This window comes from Rhinoderma darwinii, chromosome 2 (genome assembly GCF_050947455.1).
Source record: "Rhinoderma darwinii isolate aRhiDar2 chromosome 2, aRhiDar2.hap1, whole genome shotgun sequence".
Lineage (NCBI taxonomy): Eukaryota > Metazoa > Chordata > Amphibia > Anura > Rhinodermatidae > Rhinoderma > Rhinoderma darwinii.
The window spans coordinates 242,162,719-242,185,032 of NC_134688.1; positions in this window are offsets into that span (position 1 = coordinate 242,162,719).

The window sequence follows — 22,314 nt, forward strand, 5'->3', positions numbered from 1 at the left end:
TGGATACCATCCCTGTGCTCTCTGGCTGGGGAGGAGCAGCGGTCAGCGACTGTACTTTTGGGGTACACTTCCTACTGCAGGAATTTGCAACGGCGGCTGCGACTGAGAGGCTGGCTGCGTGGTTGCGTCCTCCTGTTCCGGATCGTCCCGCCGAAATTATTAGTCTAAAGCTATGGGCTTCGGTGGGTGAGTCTGAGAAGCTCGTTTTTATCCCATCTAAGGTTCCTGGTTTAGAAAATGGGTCTTTTGCAGCAGCCGGGAGCAGGAGCCACTCTAACATGTGTTCACTCTCTTGGCCGTACATACACGCCCCTGCGTTAAGAAATGGTTTGAGGAACATGACTAAGAGTTCAAGGTGTTGACTTGGTCTCCAAATTCCCTAGATCTCAATCTAATCGATCATCTGTGGGGTGGGATGTGCTGGTAAAACAAGTCCGATCCCTGGAGGCATGGGCGGATTATAATAAGGGCAATATGGGCAAGTGCCCAGGGCCCGAGGCTGAAAGGGGGCCCAGTTCACCCCAGTTCTCCCGAACCGGCTGTTAAAATTACAGCCTGTTCAGAGTGAAGTGGGACCTCTCACCCAATCGTATCCATGTCCGTAGGACACGGATATAATTTCTTACTCTAGCGCTGGCGAGACAGGGAACTATCAGTTCCCTTCCTCGCCATTTGGCGCTTTAGTAATGAGAATGTATTTTATTTTTCTTTGGGCAGCGTTGGGGGCAATATCTACAGGGAGCATTGCTATCTGCAGTGGGCATTGTGACTGGCGCTATCTACAGGCGACATTGTGACTGGCGCTATCTACAGGGGGCATTGTGACTGGGGCTATTTACAGGGGGTAGTGTGACTGGCGCTATCTACAGGGGGCAGTGTGACCGGCGCTATCTACAGGGGACAGTGTGACTGGCGCTATCTACAAGAGGCAGTGTGACTGGTGCTATCTACAGGCGGCATTCTTAGTGTGTGTGGTGTTGTACTTCACAGTATTTGACACAATTTAGTTCATGGGGACAAACTATGGTGCTATTATATTTGGGGGCACGGTGTATAGTACTATTATATGCAAGGGCACGTTGTGATACCGATACTATTATATTCAGGGGCACAGTGTATGGTACTATTATATTCAGGGGCACGATGTATAGTACTATTATATTCAGGGGAACAGTGTGTGATACTATTATATTCAGGAGCATAGAGTATGGCACCATGAGAATTTTATTTTCATTTATAGATACGGAAATGTTTGAAAAGTGAGGAGCCGAAGACATCTGAGCAGCAAACTCTGCAGAAATGGGCGGTGGCTGGGAGAAGTCATCATAGAGGACTGAACTGAAAGGAGAGAAAAAGAGCGAAAAAATGGGGCAGTGTGACTGGCGCTATCTACAGGAGGCATTGTGACTGGCGGAGCGCTTGTTGTCTCTGTCCATATATGGACAGTGTCATCAGGGGCAACTCCTGAAGCGGAATCCCTGTCCACAGCGTTGCCAACGCTGTCACAGTGGATTCCACTCCAGGAGAAGCCCCTGACGTCTTTGTCCAATTATGGACTGTGACGTCAGGGGCTTCTCCTGAAGCCGATTTACCGGCCAACATGCCGGCAAAGCTGTGGACGGGGATTCCGCTTCTCGAGTTGCCACTGATGTCACTGTCCATATATGGACAGAGACATTAAGCTCTCCGTCCAGGGGCGGAATCCCCGGCCACAGGGGGAGTTCGCTCCATCAGGGAGCTACAGTGGCGCTATGTATCCACGGAGTGCTATCTACAAGGGGGCTGCTGTTTACCCGGGGCCCATGGTATCCTTAAAGAGGATCTGCTGCGAACGTCGATGCCAGATAAGACTGAACACTTTTAGAGGTCTTTTGCAGTCCATGCCTCAATGGGCCAGAGCTGTTTTGTTGGCACAAGGGGGACCTACACAATATTAGGCAGGTGGCTTTATTGTTATGTCTGAACGAGGCTAACATAGTAGTATTCTTCAAGGATATACCATACAAAGCCCAGTTTACAAAAGCAGATTCGGTACAATGCTGGTTTATTCTGGACATAAATTGTGTAATCGTTTTAAAATGCAGCTAAAAGTTGGTCAAACTTCTGAGATATCATTGTGACATGTCAGAAGTTTGGATTGGTGGGGGTCCGAGCACTGAGAACCCCACTAATCGCTAGAACGAAGCAGCTGAAGTGCTCGTGTTAACGCTCAGCTGCTTCGTGTCTGTTCGGCTTTTTCCAGAAATAAATGTATTGGTGTACAGACTCAATAGGAAGTCTATGAGCCCGTACTCTGATACATCGGCTTTCCGGAAAAAGCTGAACAGACGGCTGAGCGCTCACACGAGCGCTTCAGCTGCTTCATTCTAGCGATTAGTGGGGGTCTCAGTGCCTTGACCCCCACCAATCCAAACTTCTGACATGTCACTATGACATGTCAGAAGTTCGTCAAATGTTTAGATACACTTTAAACACAAAATTTAGCAATAAGAATTAGAAACATACATTTGTATGATGAGGATATTTTATGCAAGCTAAGTATGATAGAATGCTTTCAGGTTAGGTTAGCTGTCCTGAGATCCCTAGCAAATTTTAAAGGTTTAGTAAATTCTAACATTCCAGCTTTCTGCTATAAAACTAATAGTGTATTATAATTTAGTACCACAAGAGGGCAGAAGAGACCTTATTTTTGCACTCCTACAAATCATAAAACAGCAAGGCCTTAAAACAGAAGGTACATGCTTATCACATATCAACACAAATGAATACTCAAAATATCTCGCCTTGCTAAACATAGTTTTAAATTTTATTTATAAGAAATTATTATTACTATTATTATTATTATTAAGTTATTTAATTTATAAGAAAAATATTAGTACATTATATATAGGATAGTATAGTATATTTTTTAGTCTTTATCCACTTCAATCAATGGAGAAGCGAAAATAAAACAAAAAAATATATATAATATATAAAAGATCTACAATTTGATGTATATCTATTGTAATATATACTTAGCAATAAATATATTCAACTGATGACCATGCCCAACCATGTTAAAGTTTGTAAGACACGCACATGTGACTCTCTTAACTGACCTAAATCTGGCCATACACATTAAATACTGTAGAATTAGCCTAAAAAGGCTGCTTTTGATGGGGTTGGCCAATGGTTATGTGAAAATGTTACACAAACGGCTGTTCACGACAGTTGGCATCTAACAGATTTCTGCTTAAAATGTACCCGTCGTGTTGGACATTTGTGGTATTCCTTGTCTGCAATGGTATGTGTGTGTCATTGTTGTCTGAGCTGAGCACATATGATCACTGGGTCCTTTACTAAGTCTTCAAAATATAGTCGTGAACAAGTAAGGACGTCCCATATAATATTAGAGGTTTATTTTAACATATGTTGACAGACATCAATCAGTCTGAGACCGCATCAGAGATTGTGTCAGAGTTGGAACCTGTTTTAGGTAGTGACGACTTCAGGTTAATCTTCAGGGGACGTTGTCCTTGACGCAGTTGAAACTGCAGAACATTAAAGCGCAGGGCCTAGTAGTGCTGTAGCACGGGACAGCCTGGTCCTCCAGTTCAGGCTCTTGAATGGGCACCTGCTCCATCTTTTGGCCTAGAATCCACGGATTTACTGTCACTCCTGGCATAACTGTGGACAATACAAATTTTGTCCAAATGGATTACTTCCATTTATTTATAACGGACGACATCCTAAATATGATGGTCCACGAAACTAATTTATATGCCGCTCAGTATATAAGGCAGAAATCTTCATCCACCCATGCCAGAGATTGGACGCCCACCAATTTGCAGGAATGAAAAATTTTTTGGGGGCTCACCCTAAATATGGGTATTGTCAAAAAGCCCTCCATTAGGTCTTACTGGTCAACAAGACCCGCCGAAGCCACCCCAGTATATTGTGCAGTAATGCCCAGGTCTCGTTATGAGACAATAATGAGGCTCCTCCACTTCAATGACAACGCACAGGCCCCCCCAAGTACCGATGCAAACCGTGATCGGTTGTTCAAAATAAGACCGCTAAAAAAATTCCCTCAATAATTTATTCCTGCAACTTTACACACCTGAGCAGAATGTAAGCGTGGACGAATCCCTCCTCAACTTTCATGGCAGACTTAGCTTTCGCCAATATCTACCTTCCAAAAGTGCAAGATATGGCGTTAAGCTCTACAAATTGTATGAAAGCGGGTCAGGATATACCACCGCCTTCAGGATTTATGAAGGGCAGGACCGCACAATAGATGTTCCTGGATGCCCCCCTGATCTTTCCACCAGCAGTAAGATCGTGTGGGAGATAATGCAGCCTCTGCTTCACAAGGGGTAACACCTGTACTGCGACAATTTTTATTCCAATGTGCCCCTGTTTAGGCATTTGCATGCTGCAAGGACTGGGGCATGTGGTACCATGCGCAAAAACCGAATTGGTTTTCCGCAGCAATTAGTGGGGAAGCGCATGGTAAAGAGGGACTCCTGTGCTTATGCATCTGAGGAATTGCTAGCGGTCAAGTACAGGGATCGCAAAGATGTGTATGTGCTAAGCACGATTCATACCGCTGGAACAGTGGCAGTGAGGGAAAGAGGGGCAACATCGGACAAGCATAAACCAGTGACCGTGTCCGAATATAACAAGTACATGGGGGGGTGGATTTAAGCGACCAGGTTTTACAGCCGTATTTAGTAAAACGCAAAACAAAAACCTGGTACAAAAAAGTGGGCATTTATCTGCTATAGGTGGCAATCCACAATTCATTTGTGCTCTATAAAAAAAAAAACAGAGGCAGAGACACATACCTGGATTTCCAGGAGAAAATTATCGAAGGCCTCATATTTAATGTTCAGGACACCAGACAATGCTCCCAGTCTGAGGATGTCACGCGACTGACTGAAAGACATTTCATCACTCGCATTCCCCCAATACCAACTAGAAGCAACCCCCAGAAAAAGTGCCGCATCTGCAGAAAAGACGGGCACCGCAAAGATTCACGATATTTCTGTCCCTCATGTCCCTCGCAACCAGGCCTGTGCATTGACCCATGTTTTAAAAAAATACCACACTGTTCTGAATTATTAGATTTTAGTTAATTAGTTGAAAATATATTTGCCCTACATTACTTTTTTATTTTTCCCCTGATTTTACTCCAAGGGTGAGGGAGGGAATGGGTGGGGGGGGGGGGGGTGGATGTCATGTTTGCATATTTTCTAAAGTTCATCTGCTGGAGAGCTCCACTTGCATAAACCTTCAATTTCTTATTTTAGAAAACCCAAAAAAATAAATTCCCATTATACCCCTAGATGAATATTTTGGGATCTCTGCTTCAAGAGCAGATATTTTGGAAGTGTTATAGAAACTCTGTTGAGTTTTGTAAAACCAGCTTTGAAAAAAGGCGATATGTGAAATAAACTTCTTCTATCGTCCGCCCTCCTACATCTCTATGTGATAAATAAGGCACACTTATTTGGTATACCCATGCACAGGAGAAGTGGCAGAATGTGAAAGGAGATGAATTTTGTCCGTGGTCTGTACCGTGTGTGAAAAATGCTAGCATAAACTGACGCATTTGCTAAAAAATTGCTAATTTTATTTTGTTCCATCTTATTCAAGAAACTTTCAGAAGAAAACTGGACTTTCTAAAAATAGGATAAACCCCTTGAAGAAAACCTTGTGGGGTCTACTTGTGTGAATGAAGTCATTTATGGGTGTTTCTAATGTTTCAGCAGCATTAGGCCCCCCCAGAAAACAGTATGCTGCTATAAAATCAAATGCTAAATTACTGGACCGAAAAGGCCAAAAAGCCTCCTTTTATGCCAAGCCCTGGCACATGCCCGCACAGTGAATAAAGCACACATATTTGGTATCCCCATGCACGGGAGAAGTGGAAGAATGTGAAAGGAGATTAACTTTGTCCCTGGTCCATACTATGTGCGAAAAATGCTATCATAAACTGATGCAATTGCTAAATTCTTGCATTTTTTCCAATTTTGCCCACTTTAGAGAAAAAAATAAAAAGGATATATACTGACAAATGCCACTAAAACAAAGCCCTATCTGTCCTTTAAAAAGAGTGTAAAATTCAAAGATGAACTTTATTCACCTGCAGAGTTATAGTCATCTAAATAAGCGCATAGCAAAATTCTGAAATTTGCTCTGGTCATTTAGCTGTAAAACAGCCTAGCCCTTAACCGGTTAAAACCAACTGCCTAAAATTGTGTAGGTCCCCCTCGTGCCGCCAAAACAGTTCTGACTAGTCTACATCTCTCAACCGTCCCAGATTTCGGGCGGTGTCCCGCTGTCCCAGGCGGCCGTTGGTATGTTCCGGACAGGGCCGGCCTTAGGTTAGATGGCGCCCTGTGCGAAATTATCTTTTGGCGCCCCACCCCATCATAAAAAAATGCCCCATAAAAAGTATAATGTCCCCCAACAGTATAATGCCCCTTTAGTGCCCCCATACAGTATAATAATAATACTTAATATAATATAACCCCTTCAAGAACACAGTATATTTTACTCTAATTGTGTCTACACAGTATAATGCCCCCTAAGTGCCACACACAGTATATTGCTCCTGTAGTGCCCTTACACCGTATAATGTCCGCTTAGTGGCCTCCACACAGTATAATGCCCCCCTCCACTGGCTGCCACACACATTCCCCCCTCTTGTAGATAGTGCCATACAGCCTCCCTGTATGCAGTGCCATAATCCCCCACCTCTCCTATGTAGATAGTGCCATACTGCCCCCACCTCCCCCTTGTAGAGTGTCCCCACTATGAACTGAGATGCTCCACAACGCCGACTACAGGATCCTTGCATAGGCCACCGTGATCCTGTAGCCTAGTACAGAGTTTCCCCAACCTTTTCGGACTCGAGGCACCCCTGGAAAAAAAAATCAGCCCCCACTCACAGTAAAATTACCATCAGCCTGCCACTCACAGTAAAATGAACATCAGCCTCCCACTCACAGTAAAATGACCATCAGCCCCCCACTCACAGTAAAATGACCATCAGCCCGCCTTTCTCACTAAAATTACCATCAGCCCATCACTCACAGATGCCCGCTGTAGATAGTGCCAATATTAGGCCCTTGTAAGTAGTGCCACACAGCCCCTTGTAGGTAGTGCCACACAGCCCCTTGTAGGTAGTGCCACACAGCCCCTTGTAGGTTGTGCCACACAGCCCCCTTGTATGTAGTGCCACGCAGCCCACTTGTAGGTAGTGCCACCAAGCCCCCTTGTAGGTAGTGCCACAGAGCCCCCTGGTAGGTAGTGCCACACAGCCCCCTTGTAGGTAGTGCCACACAGCCCCCTTGTAGGTAGTGCCACACATTCCCCTTGTAGGCAGTACCATACAGCCCCCTTGTAGGCAGTGTCACACAGCCCCCTTGTAGGCAGTGTCACACAGCCCCCTTGTAGATAGTGCCACACAGCCCCCTTGTAGATAGTGCCAGACAGCCCCCTTGTAGGTAGTGCCACAGAGCCCCCTTATAGGCAGCGCCCCCCTTCTTCCTGTAGATAGCGCTACAGTAGCTCCCTGGAGGAGCGGAATCCCCCCTGTTGCCGGTGATTCAGCTACTGGATGGAACGCTTTTGATATATCTGTCCATATATAGACAATGACATCAGGGGCAACTCAGGAGCTTCTCCTGGAGTGGAATCCCCAGTCACAGCGTCGGCAACGCTATGGATGGGGATTCTGCTTCAGGAGTTGCCCCTGATGTCACTGTCCATATATGGATAGAGACCTCAAGCACTCCATCCAGGAGCAGAATCCCCGGCCACACGGGGATTCCACTCCTTCAGGGAGCTACAGTGGCGCTTGTAGATAGCAGAGCAGGGAGATACCTCCCTCCTCTGCTAAAGTGTTCAATAGTATTTGTGTCATAAGGACGCAGATACTATTGAATGTGGCATCGTTACTGCTGTAGCAGCCGCAGCGACTGCCCCCATGCCCGGTGTCGCCACTAGCAGCCATTATGGCTGCTACAGCGGTAGCGACGCCATTGATAGAAGAAGCGCCCGGGCCCGGCGACTCAGCAGCTGCCTTTCCGCCCGGGCGCTTTTTCTGAAACACAATCATTGGAAGGGAGCCAGCGCAGCTCACCCTTCCACCTGCTGGAGTGATGCGCCCTGTGCAATGGCACAGGTCGCACACCCCTAAGGTCGGCACTGATCCCGGACTGCCAGTGTCAAGGACGCAGATACAGTTAAACAAAGCTGAAGCAGGGAACAGTTAGCTCCCTGCTTCATCATTAGTACAGAGGACTCTCCAGGCACATCGCTAATTTAAGCGCTGAGCCCGGGGAGGCCCTTGACATCCCTGTCCATATATGGACAGTGACATCATTGGCTCCTCCATGGCAGAATCTCCTGCCAGAGCATTGCTGACGCTATGGCAGGGGATTCCCCTCCCAGAGGTAATCCCTCACGTCTCTGTCCATTTATGGACAGTGAAGTTAGTGGCTCCTACTGTAGCGGAACCCTCGGCCAGAGCGTTGCCGACGCTATGGCCGGGGGTTCTGCTCCTAGAGGAAATCCCTGACGTCACACTCCATATATGGACAGTTACGTCAGTGGCTCATCCTGGAGCGAAATCCCCAGAGCGTTGCCGATGCTCTAGCTGGAGATCTACATGGGGACTGTGACACTATGTGGGCACTGGCACTTTATATGTGGGCACTGGCACTAGGGGCAGCTAAGGGGGCATTATACTGTATAGGGGCAGCTATGGGGTCATTATACTGTATGGGGGAAGCTACAGGGGCATTATACGGTATGGGGCAGCTGTGGGGACATTATAGTGCATGGTGGAAGCTGTGGGGGCATTATACTGTATGGGTGAATCTATAGGGGCTTTATACCGTATGGGGCAGCTGTGGGGACATCATACTGTGTGGGGGCAGCTATGGGGGCATTATACTGTATCGTGGCAGCTATGAGGGCATTATATTGTGTGGTAGGCACTTTGGGAGAATAATACTGTGTGGGCTGAATAGGGTGTGTATGGTTGGGATTAGAGGCGTGGCTTAAAAGGGAAAAAATCCTGTCCCTTTATGCGATACTTGAAAGATGGGAGGCTAGTCGAGGCAGGGACTCAACAAGACCTCTGAAAGTGACTTGTGGTTTCTGGTACTGGTGATGATAGCAGCAGATTCTTTAGGTCCTGCAAGTTGTGAAGTGGGGTCTACATGGATCGGAATTATTTTTCTATAACATCCCACAGATGCTCGATTGGATTGATCTGGCGAATTTGAAGACTAAGTCCACACCTTGTGCAGAAGACGATGATTGCCAGCAACACAAGCCTTAATAGCGGTCAGTATGGGTGACAATAGGTATGCACCAGATCTGCTCACCGTTCCCAACCGGAATGAGACGGGCAGAACTGGTACAGGTGTTTGAAACACCTGCCATGGCTGCAAATAGTCTGTCTATATAGACTGACTTATCGTGGCGATCGGGGAGGTGGCACCACTGCCAACCCTCCATGACTACAAGGCAGGGATAGGTGCTCTCCTAGACAGCACCAATCACTACCATTTCACTGTGCCCTGTTGCACAGTCAGGGCCGATTCTAGCTTGGTAGTGATGTAGAACAGCCAGGAGGATGTTAGTCAAGCATGGAAAGGTAGGTTTGGAGTTAGGGATTTCTGACTTTACAGGATAACAGCACCACCACATGAACCTTTAAAGTAATTGTAATTTGTATACAGCGCACGCCATTTTAAAAGATGATTTTATAGATTTTGCTGCATCTCAAAAGAACATACAGGGGATTGTTTGGAAATATGTATTACCGCATGGTGGCAGTTTAGGGGGCTATAACTACCCGACAGGTTTTCATTAAATATACATTGAAATGCAACAATTACATCTGCTCTGCAATTTTGTTATTATAAATATATCCTATATGATTACAGCAACAGAACTAGGCTCAGTACATAAATACAGCACCAGAACAAAGCTCAGTACATAAATACAGCACCAGGACCAAGCTCAGTACATAAATAGAGCACCAGAACAAAGTTAAGTATGTAGATACAGCACTAGAACCAAGCTCAGTACATAAATACAATACCAGAACCAAGTTCATAACAAATACAGTACCAGAACCAAGCTCAGAAATTAAATGTAGCACCAGAACCAAGCTCAGCTTATATATACATTACAAGAACAAAGCTCAGTGCATAAATACATGTCACGATTGGTGTGTGGACCCACTGGGCCATACTGACGTAGCGGGATAGCAGCTGGCCAAACAGGATACCAAGGCAAAGTCAATAGTTCGAATAAGGGTACCGATGGCAATACAAACAGTAGCGAAGGCAGGCTCGGATGGGACCTTGGCAGCAGGCAGACACCAGACGTGGTGAAATACAGCAGGCGTAGTATGCAACACAACATGACTCCAACTCTCTATGGCACAGGAACAATTTAGCATGGGATACAGGATACAGGTAGCAGGAACGGGAACACTGGGAACTGGAAAACACTAAGGCCTCATGCACACGACCGTAGCCGTGTGCACGGCCGTGATTTTTGGGTCGGCCGGCTGCGGACTGTCAGGCGCAGGCCGCCAGCAAATCGCGGGACATGCACATGGCCGCCGCCATTGTTTTCAATGAGCCCGGACCGCACAACACGGCCGTAATAAGACATGCACATTATTTCTGCGGTCCGGGCTCCCGGGCCGTGCAAAGACCGCAAAAACTACGGTCACGTGCATGGCGCCATAGAAAAGAATGGGGCCGCAATTCTCCCGTGGATTTTCGGGGGAATTGCGGCCGCAAAAACACGTTTGTATGCATGGGGCCTAAGGGACCATTTGCAAAGGCTAACATGGGTAACACAACAAATGAAGAAAGGTGCAGGGCCCTTCTTACAGTCCAGGGTGATCAAGGGAGCAATCAGTCAATCTAAAACGTGTGTGCTCTGGCTCATTATGGCCGGGAATGAGCTTGAGTGCGCACCCTAGTGGTCACTGCAGGACAGGACGGCCGCATGTGCGGGCATCTCTGGGGAAGAAGACGTCTGCAAGATGATAGGAGTCTGTGGTCTGCGACCGTGGGCATTATGGTATCCCCCCTCCTATGAACCCTCTTCTTGGGGCCAGAACGAGAGAGAAACTTCTTAATGAGGGAAGGAGTCTTGACGATCTCTTCTGGCTCCCAGGACCTCTCTTCTGGACCAAACTCCTTCCAATCCACCAAGTAAAAGGCTTTTCCTCTTGAAGTTCAAGATCTCCTTGACCTCGAATACATAGGCAGATCAACTGGGGGCAACTGCAGGGCTAAGAGTCTTAGAGTAGCGGTTCATGACCACAGGCTTCAGAAGAGACATGTGAAAAGAGTTGGGGATTCTGAGGGTAGCAGGCAGCCGAAGCTTATAAGAGACCGGATTGATCCGCTGGAGGATCTCAAAGGGTCCGAGGAACTTGGGAGCAAATTTGCACGAAGGTACCCTCAGCCAGATATTCCTTGAGGACAGCCAGACCTTGGTACCCGGAAATAAACTGGGAAGGCTCTCTTCTCCTTGTGTCTGCCTTTCGCTTCATGCGGTCGACCACCAGCAGAATAGAGGATTGGGTTTGCTGCCAGACCTGTAGGAAGTCCCTAAAAGCAGAGTCAACTGCAGGCACTTGGGACGTAGCGGAAACCGGGAAAGGAATTTCATGGAGGTTGGCCGTAGACAATAAAGAACAGTGTAGAAGCAGTGGACTCACTTGTGTGGTTGTTATAGGAGAACTCGGCCCAAGGAAGAAGCTGCATCCAGTCATGATGCTGCCTCGAGATGAAGTGTCATAAATAGTTCTCCATGATTTGGTTGATCCTCTCGACTTGGCCATTGGACTGGGGATGGTAGGCTGAGGAAAATTCCAACTTTACATCAAGGAGTTTGCAGAGGGCCCCCCAAAATTTTGAGGTGAATTGACCCCCCCTGATTCGACACGATATGCAGAGGTAAGCCATGTCGGCAGAAGATGTGTTGGATGAATAGGTCAGACAGTCGAGAAGCACAAGGTAGACCGTTCAGCGGAATGAAATGAGCCATTTTTAAGAATCGTTCCACCACCACCCAGACTGCACTGCATCCAGCAGAGGGAGGCAGGTCCGTGACAAAGTCCATTGCTATATGCTGCCAGGGAGCATTGGGCACAGGTAGTGGCTGGAGCAGGCCAGCAGGCTTGGAGTGAGCAACCTTGTTATCCGCGCACGTCGTGCAGGACAAGACAAAGTCCATGATGTCTTTAGGCAGCATGGGCCACCAGAAATGCCGGGCAATCAGGTCTCAGGTTTTAAATGCCGTCTTCCATTTGTCACCCCGGCGAATTTGGATTAGGTTGTAAGCCCTACGCAGGTCTAGCTTAGAAATATCTTGGCTCCTCGTATGCAGTCAAAAAGTTCAGAAATCAGTAGCAACGGATATCTATTTTTGACCATAATCTGGTTGAGACCCTGGTAGTCGATGCAGGGTTGAAGAGATCCGTCCTTCTTTTCTGAAAATTATGTAGAGTATATGCACTCAATACTTGGTCGGGGGTCCTTTTGCATGAATTCTGCATCAATGCGGCGTGGCATGGAGGCGATCAGCCTGTGGCACTTATGAGGTGTTATGGAAGCCCAGTCCCAGTGTCACGACACGGTGTGCGGATCCACTGGGCCGTACCACGTAGCGGGATAGCAACTGGCCAACTAGGTACAAAACAATGTCTATAGTCCAGAACGGGTAACTGAGGCAATGTAGGCAGTAGCGGAGACACAACTTGACTTTCAATGTAGATGGCTAGTAGATGCAGCGGAAGGCACGACTTGACTCTCACTGTAGAAAGGATAGCACGGGATACAGGGTACAGGCAGCAGAAATGGGTAACACTGGGAACTGGAAAACACTGGGAGACCTTTTGCAAGACAAACTAGGGTATACAACAACGCTCAGGCAAGGAACCAGTGGGCAGAGCCCCTTTTTATAGTCCAGCAGCCATTTGGGCTGATAATTGATATTAGACAGCTGGACGCGTACTGGCCCTTTAAGGCCGTGCACGCGCGGGCGCCCTGCGGGAAACAGTATGAGGACCCGGAAGAGAGTGCCGGTGTCTCCCTGGAGGGAGCGGCTGCCGAGAAGAGAGCTGTCCATGGCCGGGATCGTCAAGGGGTGAGTTTGAACGACGACTCCCGGCCATGGGCATAACAGTATCCCCCCTCTTACGCCCCCTCTTCTCGTGACCAGAGCGGGAAAGAAATTTCTTCACGAGGACAGGAGCATCGATGTTCTCCTCTGGCTCCCAAGATCTCTCCTCTGGACCAAATTCCCTCCAATCCACAAAGTAAAACATCCTGCCTCCTACTTTCTTGGCGGCCAGGATCTCCCTCACTTCGAAAGCTCCGGATGAACCGCCAGGAGCCACTGCGGAACTAGGAGTCCAGAAGTAGCGGTTCAGAACCACGGGTTTTAGCAAGGAGACGTGGAAGGAGTTAGGGATCTTGAGGGTAGGAGGTAGTCGAAGCTTGTACGACACAGGATTGATCTCCAGCAGAATCTCGAAGGGGTCCAAGGAACCTGGGAGCAAATTTGCAAGATGGCACCCTGAGCCGGATATTCCTGGAAGACAGCCAGACCTTAGTACCTGGAAGAAACTGGGGAATTTCTCGTCTTCTAGTGTCTGCCTTTCTCTTCATGCGGTCCACCGCCAGCAGAATAGAAGATCGTGTCTGCTGCCATATTTGCAGAAAGTTCCTGAAGGTAGAGTCGGCTGCAGGCACCTGAGACATAGTAGGCTCTACTATGGCTGGCTCAGGCAGGGTTATTCGAGGATGTTGGCCGTAGACTATGAAGAACGAACTGGAGGTGGTGGACTCACTGGTATGGTTATTATAAGAGAACTCCGCCCACGGGAGCAGTTGCACCCAGTCATCATGTCCTCTGGAGACAAAGTGCCGCAGGTAGTTCTCCATAATTTGGTTAATCCTCTCAACTTGTCCATTGGACTGAGGGTGGTAAGCTGAGGAGAAGTGCTCTCCAGAACTTTGAGGTGAACTGGACCCCTCGATCCGAGACAATATGAAGGGGTAATCCGTGCAGGCGGAAGATGTGTTGCATGAATAGATCAGCCAGTCGAGCGTCAGAAGGCAGGCCAGTCAGAGGAACAAAATGAGCCATTTTATAAAAACGACCACCACCCAGATCACACTGCATCCCGCAGAGAGAGGCAGATCTGTAACAAAATCCATAGCAATATGTCGCCAGGGGGCATCGGGCACAGGCAGTGGTTGGAGCAGACCGGCTGGTCTGGAGTGGGCAACTTTGTTGGCTGCACACACCATACAGGAGGAGACAAAGTCCATGACGTCTTTGGGCAGCGTGGGCCACCAGAACTGACGGGCAATTAGGTCTCGGGTCTTAGGGGCACCCGCGTGTCCTGCCAGCTTGGAACTGTGAGCCCAGCGAAGGATTCTTCTTCTGTCTGCCAACCATATGAAAGTTTTTCCTGGGGCAATGTCTCTAACCTGCAGAGGGTTAACAGAGTAGATGCAGGAAGGATCGATAATATTCTGTGGGGATTCCACAGTGTCCTCTGTCTCAAATGACCTAGACAAGGCATCAGCCCTCACATTCTTGTCGGCAGGTCGGTAGTGGAGTTCGAACCGGAACCGTGCAAAGAACAATGACCATCTGGCTTGACGAGGGTTCAGCCGTTGAGCCGTCTGTAGGTAGGTCAAGTTCTTGTCGTCCGTGAAGACCAGGATAGGATGGGCTGCGCCCTCCAGTAGGTTGCTCCACTCCTGCAGGGCCAGCTTGATGGCCAGTAACTCCCAATCTCCAATCAAGTAGTTGCGTTCTGCAGAAGAAAACAGCTTGGAGTAGTAACCACATACGTCTTGCCTTTCGAACCACTCTGGAACAATACTGCACCGGCACCAACAGAGGAGGCGTCCACCTCTAATGAAAACTATAGGGATACATCAGGATTGTGCAAAACGGAGGCAGACGTGAAGGTCTTTTTTAAGGTTTGAAATGCGATTTCCGCCATACCTTGGCATTCATACCCTTCTTAGTGAGGGTGGAGATGGGGGCTGTCAGAGAAGAGAAGTTGGGAATGAACAGTCTGTAGAAGTTGGCGAATCCCAGGAAGCGTTGTATGGCCCTTAAGCCTTGGGGACGTGGCCACTCCAGGACAGCCTTAACCTTTTCAGGGTCCATCTTGAGACCTTGATCAGAGATGATGTAGCCCAGGAAGGGTAGAGACTTCTCTTGGATCACGCACTTCTCCAACTTGGCGTATAGATGATTCTCTCTTAATCTAAGCAACAACTGGTGGACATGGCCCCGATGAGTCACAAGATCTGGGGAAAAAATATCAAGATATCATCGAGATACACCACAACACAGACATAGAGGAGGTCACGAAAAATGTCATTCACAAATTCTTGAAATACCTCGGGAGCGTTACACAGGCCGAAGGGCATGACCAAATATTCGTAGTGTCCATCACGTGTGTTAAATGCAGTCTTCAACTCGTCTCCCTGACGGATCCGGATTAAATTGTAAGCCCCCCGCAGGTCAAGCTTGGAAAATTTTTCCACCCCCCCGTATACGATCAAAGAGCTCAGAAATCAATGGCAAAGGGTACCTGTTCTTCACCATGATCTGATTGAGACCCCGGTAGTCAATGCAGGGTCGAAGAGTTCCATCCTTCTTTTTGACAAAGAAAAACCTGCCTCCGGCCGGGGATGAAGACTTTCATATGAAACCCCTCTCCACATTCTCTTTAATGTAGGCCGACATAGACTGGGTCTCTGGCAAGGAGAGAGGGTATACTCTACCGCGAGGACGGGATGAATCAGGAACCAAGTCGATAGGACAGTTGTATTCTCGATGTGGTGGGAATATCTCTGCCTCTTTTTTGTCAAAGACATCAGTGAACTGAGAGTAACAAGGAGACAACCCTGTCAATGACTGATGCGGAGAAGGCTGGGATGGATGGACATGACCCAGACAGCGGTCTAGACACTTGGGACCCCACTGAAGAACCTCTCCGGAGTTCCAATCCAGAACTGGGGCGTGAAGACGGAGCCAAGGAAAACCCAGCTGCACGGGGTTGACGGCCTTGGACAGGACATACAGGGAGATGAGCTCGGAATGAAGAGCTCCCACTTGGAACCTCAAAGGCTTGGTCACAGACAATACTGAGTCAGGCAAAGGCAGTCCATCTACCAAGGCAACGATCAATGGTCTCTCCAGCAAAACAGTAGGCAATTGGAGAAGATCCACGAGGTCTTGACAGATGAAATTGGCTGCGGAGCCAGAGTCCAGGTAGGCAGAGACTGGATGAGGTCTCTCGCCAGCGATGATGGTCACAGGAATAAACAGCTTGGAAGAGAGTTCTCTATTAAGTGCAGTAGCGCCCAGGGTTGTCTCTCCAACCAATCCCAGGCATTGGAGTTTCTTTGGCCTCTGGGGACACAGACGCACGACATGGCCAGTGAGGCCTCAATATAGGCAGAGTCCAGAGGTGCGCCTGCGCTGTTTTTCTTGATTGGACAGTTTAAGCCGATCCACCAGCAACGGAACCTCGGGCGCAGCAGAAGAACAAGGCAAGAGGGATTGCTGGAAGTTGGGCGCCAGTCTAGGAAGCCGTTTCTCCTGAAGAATCTCTTGGGCTCTCTCTCTGCACCTTATGTCCACACGGGTAGCCAGTACAATCAGGTCGTCAAGGGCAGCTGGGAGATCTCGAGCAGCCAGTTCGTCTTTGATCTCAGGCGATAGGCCATGCCAGAAGGATGCTACCAAGACCTCATTGTTCCAGGACAATTCTCCTGCCAGAGTCCGGAACTGGATGGTGTCTTCGCCCACGGAGGCGTCCTCCTGACGCAGGTTAAAGATAGCAGTGGCTGCCGATGAGACTCGTCCAGGCTCCTCAAATATGGAACGAAACAACCACACAAACCCCTGGAAGTCTCTGGTCTCGGGTCCCTGTTGTTCCCAGATTGGATTCGCCCATGCCAGGGATTTGCTGGTGAGTAGGGATATGATGAAGGCGATGCTGGCTCCGTCCGAAGGAAATGCTCGGGCGTGAAGAGTGAAGTGGATTTGGCATTGATTCAGAAACCCCCTGCACGAACTTGCGTCTCGATGAAACCGAGGTAGCAATGGCAGCTAGAACCGAGAGTCCGAACTGGGGCTGCCAGGAGGTGTAGCAGGAGGGTCGATCGGAGGAGCTTGAATTGGAGTGGTGACGAAAGTAACTAGCGCACCAAGATGCTGCGCCATGGAGTCTACTGCCACAATGAGTTGATCCTGTCGTGCTTGCAGATCCTGCAGGTCCACCTGCATGGCTTGGGAGGATGACAGGCTCTTGACTTGGCCAGCGGGGTCCATGGCCTGAGCGTGCTGTCACGGAGCGGGGTGTGGACTCACTGGGCCGTACCGCGTAGCGGAGTAGCAGCTGGCCAACAAGGTACAAAACAATGTCTATAGTTCAGAACGGGTACCTGAGGCAATATAGACAGTGGCGGAAGCAGGACTTGACTTTCGCAGCAGGTAATGCAGTGGAGGCAGCGGGAAGGCACAACTTGACTTTCACAGCAGGTAACGCCGCAGATGCAGCGGGAAGGCACAAATTGACTTTCACTTGTAGATACAATAGCACGGGATACAGGGTACAGGCAGCAGGAACGGGTAACACTGGGAACTGGAAAACACTGGGAGAACTTTTGCAAGACAAACTAGGGTATACAACAACGCTCAGGCAAGGAACCAGTGGGCAGAGCCCCTTTTTATAGTCCAGCAGCCATTTGGGCTGATAATTGATATTAGACAGCTGGGGGAAACAGTACGAGGATCCGGAAGATAGTGACGGCGTCTCCCTGGAGGGAGTGGACGCCGAGAAGAGAGCTGTCCGTGGCTGGGATCGTCAAGGGATGAGTTTGAACGACGACCCCCGGCCATGGGCGTAACAATAGTATTAATACCAGTATTGGCTCAGGGTCTTTACTGCTTGTGTAGTGGCATTTTTGAGGGATTTCTTTGTGTAATATAGTTACATAGTTACATAGTTTGTACGGTTGAAAAATGACACATGTCCATCAAGTTGAACCAAGGGTTGGGAAAGGGGAAGTAAAAAATTTCTACACATAGGAGCTAATATTTTTTGGTTCTAGGAAATTATCTAAGCCTTTTTTGAAGCCATCTACTGTCCCTGCTGTGACCAGCTCCTGCGGTAGGCTATTCCATAAATTCACCGTTCTCACAGTAAAGAAGGCTTGTCACCTCTGCAGGTTGAACCTTTCTTTTTCCAGACGGAGGGAGTGCCCTCTTGTTTTTGAGGGGGTTTTACATGGAACAGGATTTCACCATATTTTTTGTATGTGCCATTCATATATTTATATAAGTTAATCATGTCCCCCCTTAGTCGTCTTTTCTCAAGGCTAAATAAGTTTAGTTCTTTTAATCTTTCCTCCTAACTTAGATTCTCCATGCCCCTTATTAGCTTCGTTGCTCTTCTTTGTATTTTTTCCAACTCCAGGGCATCCTTTCTATGAACTGGAGCCCAGAACTGAACTGCATATTCTAGATGAGACCTCACTAATGCTTTGTAAAGTGGTAATATTACATCCCTGTCCCGCGAGTCCATGCCTCTTTTGATACACGACAATATTTTGCTGGCCTTTGAAGCAGCTGATTGACACTGCATGCTGTTATTTAGTTTATGATTTACAAGTACACCCAGATCCTTTTCAACAAGTGACTCCCCCAGTGTAGCTCCCCCTAGGACATATGATGCATGCAGGTTGTTCGTACCCAGGTGCATAACTTTACATTTATCTACATTAAACTTCATTTGCCAAGTGGACTCCCAAACACTTAAACACCACAACTCTCTGGATACGGTCCTTGAGCCAATTCTCAATCCAATTACAAACTATACTTTCTAAACCTATAGTCCTTAATTTACCCATTAGACATCTATGGGGGACAGTGTCAAATGCCTTTGCAAAGTCCAAAAACACTATATCCACAGCGGCCCCTCTGTCTAGGCTTCTGCTTACCTCTTCATAAAAACAAATCATGTTGGTTTGACAGCTTCTGTCCTTTGTAAAACCGTGCTGGCTGTCACTTATAATACTATTTATTGTCACATAATTCTGTATATAGTCCCTCAATAGCCCCTCAAACATTTTCCCCAAAATTGATGTTAAGCTAACTGGTCTATAATTACCCGGCGAAGACCTAGAGCCCTTTTTTAAAATAGGCACCACATTTGCCCTGCGCCAGTCCCTTGGCACTATAGCAGTCATGAGAGACTGTCTAAATATTATGAAGAGGGGGGCAGAAATAACTGAACTAAGCTCCTTAAGAACTCTAGGGTGTAGCCCATCTGGTCCCGGGGCCTTGTGTACGTTTATTTTATTTAATTTAGCTTGCACCATATCTACATTCATCCAATTCAGTATATCAACTGATATATTAACAGCACTGGCAACGGCTACATCATCTGCTCTTTCTTCTGTTGTATATACAGAGCGGAAGAACCCATTTAGTAACTCTGCCTTCTCTTGATCCCCTGTGACCAACTCCCCATTACCACGATCTAAGGGTCCTACATGTGCAGACCTTGGCTTTTTTGCATTTATATGCTTGAAGAATTTTTTAGGATTTGTTTTACTATCCTTGGCCACCTGCCTTTCATTTTGTATTTTTGCTTATTTTATTATCTTTTTTCAGATTTTATTAAGCCCTTTATATTTTACAAAGGCTACAGCTGTACCCTCAGATTTGTATTTTTTAAATGCCCTTTTTTTGTCACGTATTACCCTTTTTACAGATGGTGTAAGCCATGTGGGGTTTAATTTTAGTCGTTTATACTTGTTACCTGTAGGAATAAATTTTGCACTATAATTACCCAAAGTAGATTTGAAAATCTCCCATTTATCATTTGTCCCATTATTTAACATTAGTTCTTCCCAGTCTATATCCTGAATTGCAGCCCTCATCCTGGGGAAATTGGCCTTCTTAAAATTAAGTGTTTTTGCCCTCCCAGCCTGTGTTTGTTTTTTTACAGTATAGGTAAAATATAACTATATTATGATCATTGTTACCGAGGTTTTCACGAACATTGACATGTTCGTGAATATGTTTTGCTGCAAATGCTGCATTAAAAAATACAGCACCTCATTCAATTCCAGTTAGTCCCTGCAGGATCAGCCATAGCTTTCATTGACTGGATTAATACTATTATTTTTTTAAACCTACTTTAATGAGGTGTTTCCTCTCATAAGATATAAATCTTAGCATTAATAATTACCCATATGCGGCATGTTATTACAAGACAGAGTAAGGTTGAGAAAAAAGGGGAATACATTGTACAGATCTGAAGGTTATATGACAGCAGTCATACAATGTCAAACTACCATTTACAATGTCTGTAATTTATTATGCTTTTTAATCCCGATTTACAGGATAAATAATTAAAGTTCAGATAATGATGTGAGTAAATCTTCCCTGGATTTGTGATAAGGCCATATAGGACCAGGGATAACTGGGCAACATAAAGTATACTTTGCTAATCATTGGAGATTTATTCTAATTAGTATATATGTTCTTTGTTACTTATAGAATACAGTGCAACTTTTTATGTTTTATATACCCAGTCTACCGTAGTGTTCATGAGGGTGAGGGATGGCTTGAAAAGAATGGATACCCAATTATGGAAGGATGTTATTGGTCTTATTTTTCCACACCCTCATACCCATAGTAGCTGTGAACTCTGTTAAGATTTACCTTATATTAGATAAATGTTTCTGTGTGCCTGTCTGTCATATGACAGGAACAAAGGTGGCCACTGGAGAATATCCCATGCCCTGACTAACCAAATAGTGGTTCTGCAATGTTAAAGTGTACCTATGGGCATGCTTATATTTTTTTTCCACATAAATCAGTAGTAAATATAATACATGGAACATTGTAATATATAAAAGGGGAATGTGGTTTCTTCTTCACTTTACAGCAGCCTCTAGTTTCCTTTTGCCTGTCTGCAGTATCTCTATAATGTTTAAAAACCTTTCTGGTCACCAAAAAAAACTGTCTACAGTTAAACCATAAATACTAGACAGGGAAGATGGGAAAGCTGCCGGAGCGAGACTGTACGCTAAAAGAGGGGAGGTGTAGCGGGATCTCTCCCTCAGAGTCTGTGTGTCTTGATAGGGGAGGGGGTATCATGTTAGCCTCTGTGTAAAACTACATGAAGGGGAGTAGCAGGGGGAGACGTCTGATTGGTCAGAGCAGATAGCACAGCGCTGACATCACACCAGGGAGAGCCGCTCACTCAGCAAATATGAAGAGAGAAAATGTACACATAGAAGAAACCAACAGAGGTAAGTAAAAATACCTAAAATCTGCAAGTTTTACACAATTCTGGCTACGCTACATCTAAAACACATCACAGCCACTTAAAACTGATTGTGATTTTTTTTTTAGTTATAGATACACTTATTACGGATTCAAAAATATGCTCACTTTAACCCGAATATAAAAAGTAAACAACGTCACTAGTGGTCATTAGTGTTTATTCCATGTCAATTCTACAAGCACAGCATCAGCTAAAGAAACCACTCAGTGGAGAAGTTCCCCAGTATTTAAGGGGTTCAATTATAGTATACCAGAATATGGTCTGTTTATTTTGTGTATTGTGCCTTTAATTGTGTGGTGCCTAAACGGTTTCCCTTATGAGTGGTGTTGTTTTGCACAGTAACGTTATTTTATTTGGCAGACTGGCAAATGATGGTTGGTTCGCCAGATGTATCGCCAGATGAATCAAAATTGCTCAGGCTGCCTGTTAGGATACAGGAAGATTGTGCCTACCTGCACTCAATCCTCAAATTACAGGGCTTGAGTGAAGTTAAAACAACCCTCCAGTCCAGAAAAAAAATATGTAACTGAACATTGGAGATGTATAGTCAACATAGCTGCTGCCCCTCTCCTGAATGATCTGCTCTCCGTTACTGCATTCCTGTCCCCCTGTGTTCTGCTCTCCAAGATGTCCACCGCAGTCTCAGAATTTTCTATAAAGACATGCCTCACCCTTCTGATGGACCAGCGCTGATGACGTCATAGAACACAGTGGTGGTGAAAATGCGGGCAGTGGTGCATGTGGGGTCGTTTCTCAGACTTCCAAAGAAGATCTACATGGCGAAGTCTCAGACTATTGCGGCTATCTTGGATGGTGGAAAACGGGACCAGAATGCAGGAACGAAGGCTGAATCATTCAGGAGCAGGGCAAGGTAATTTTTT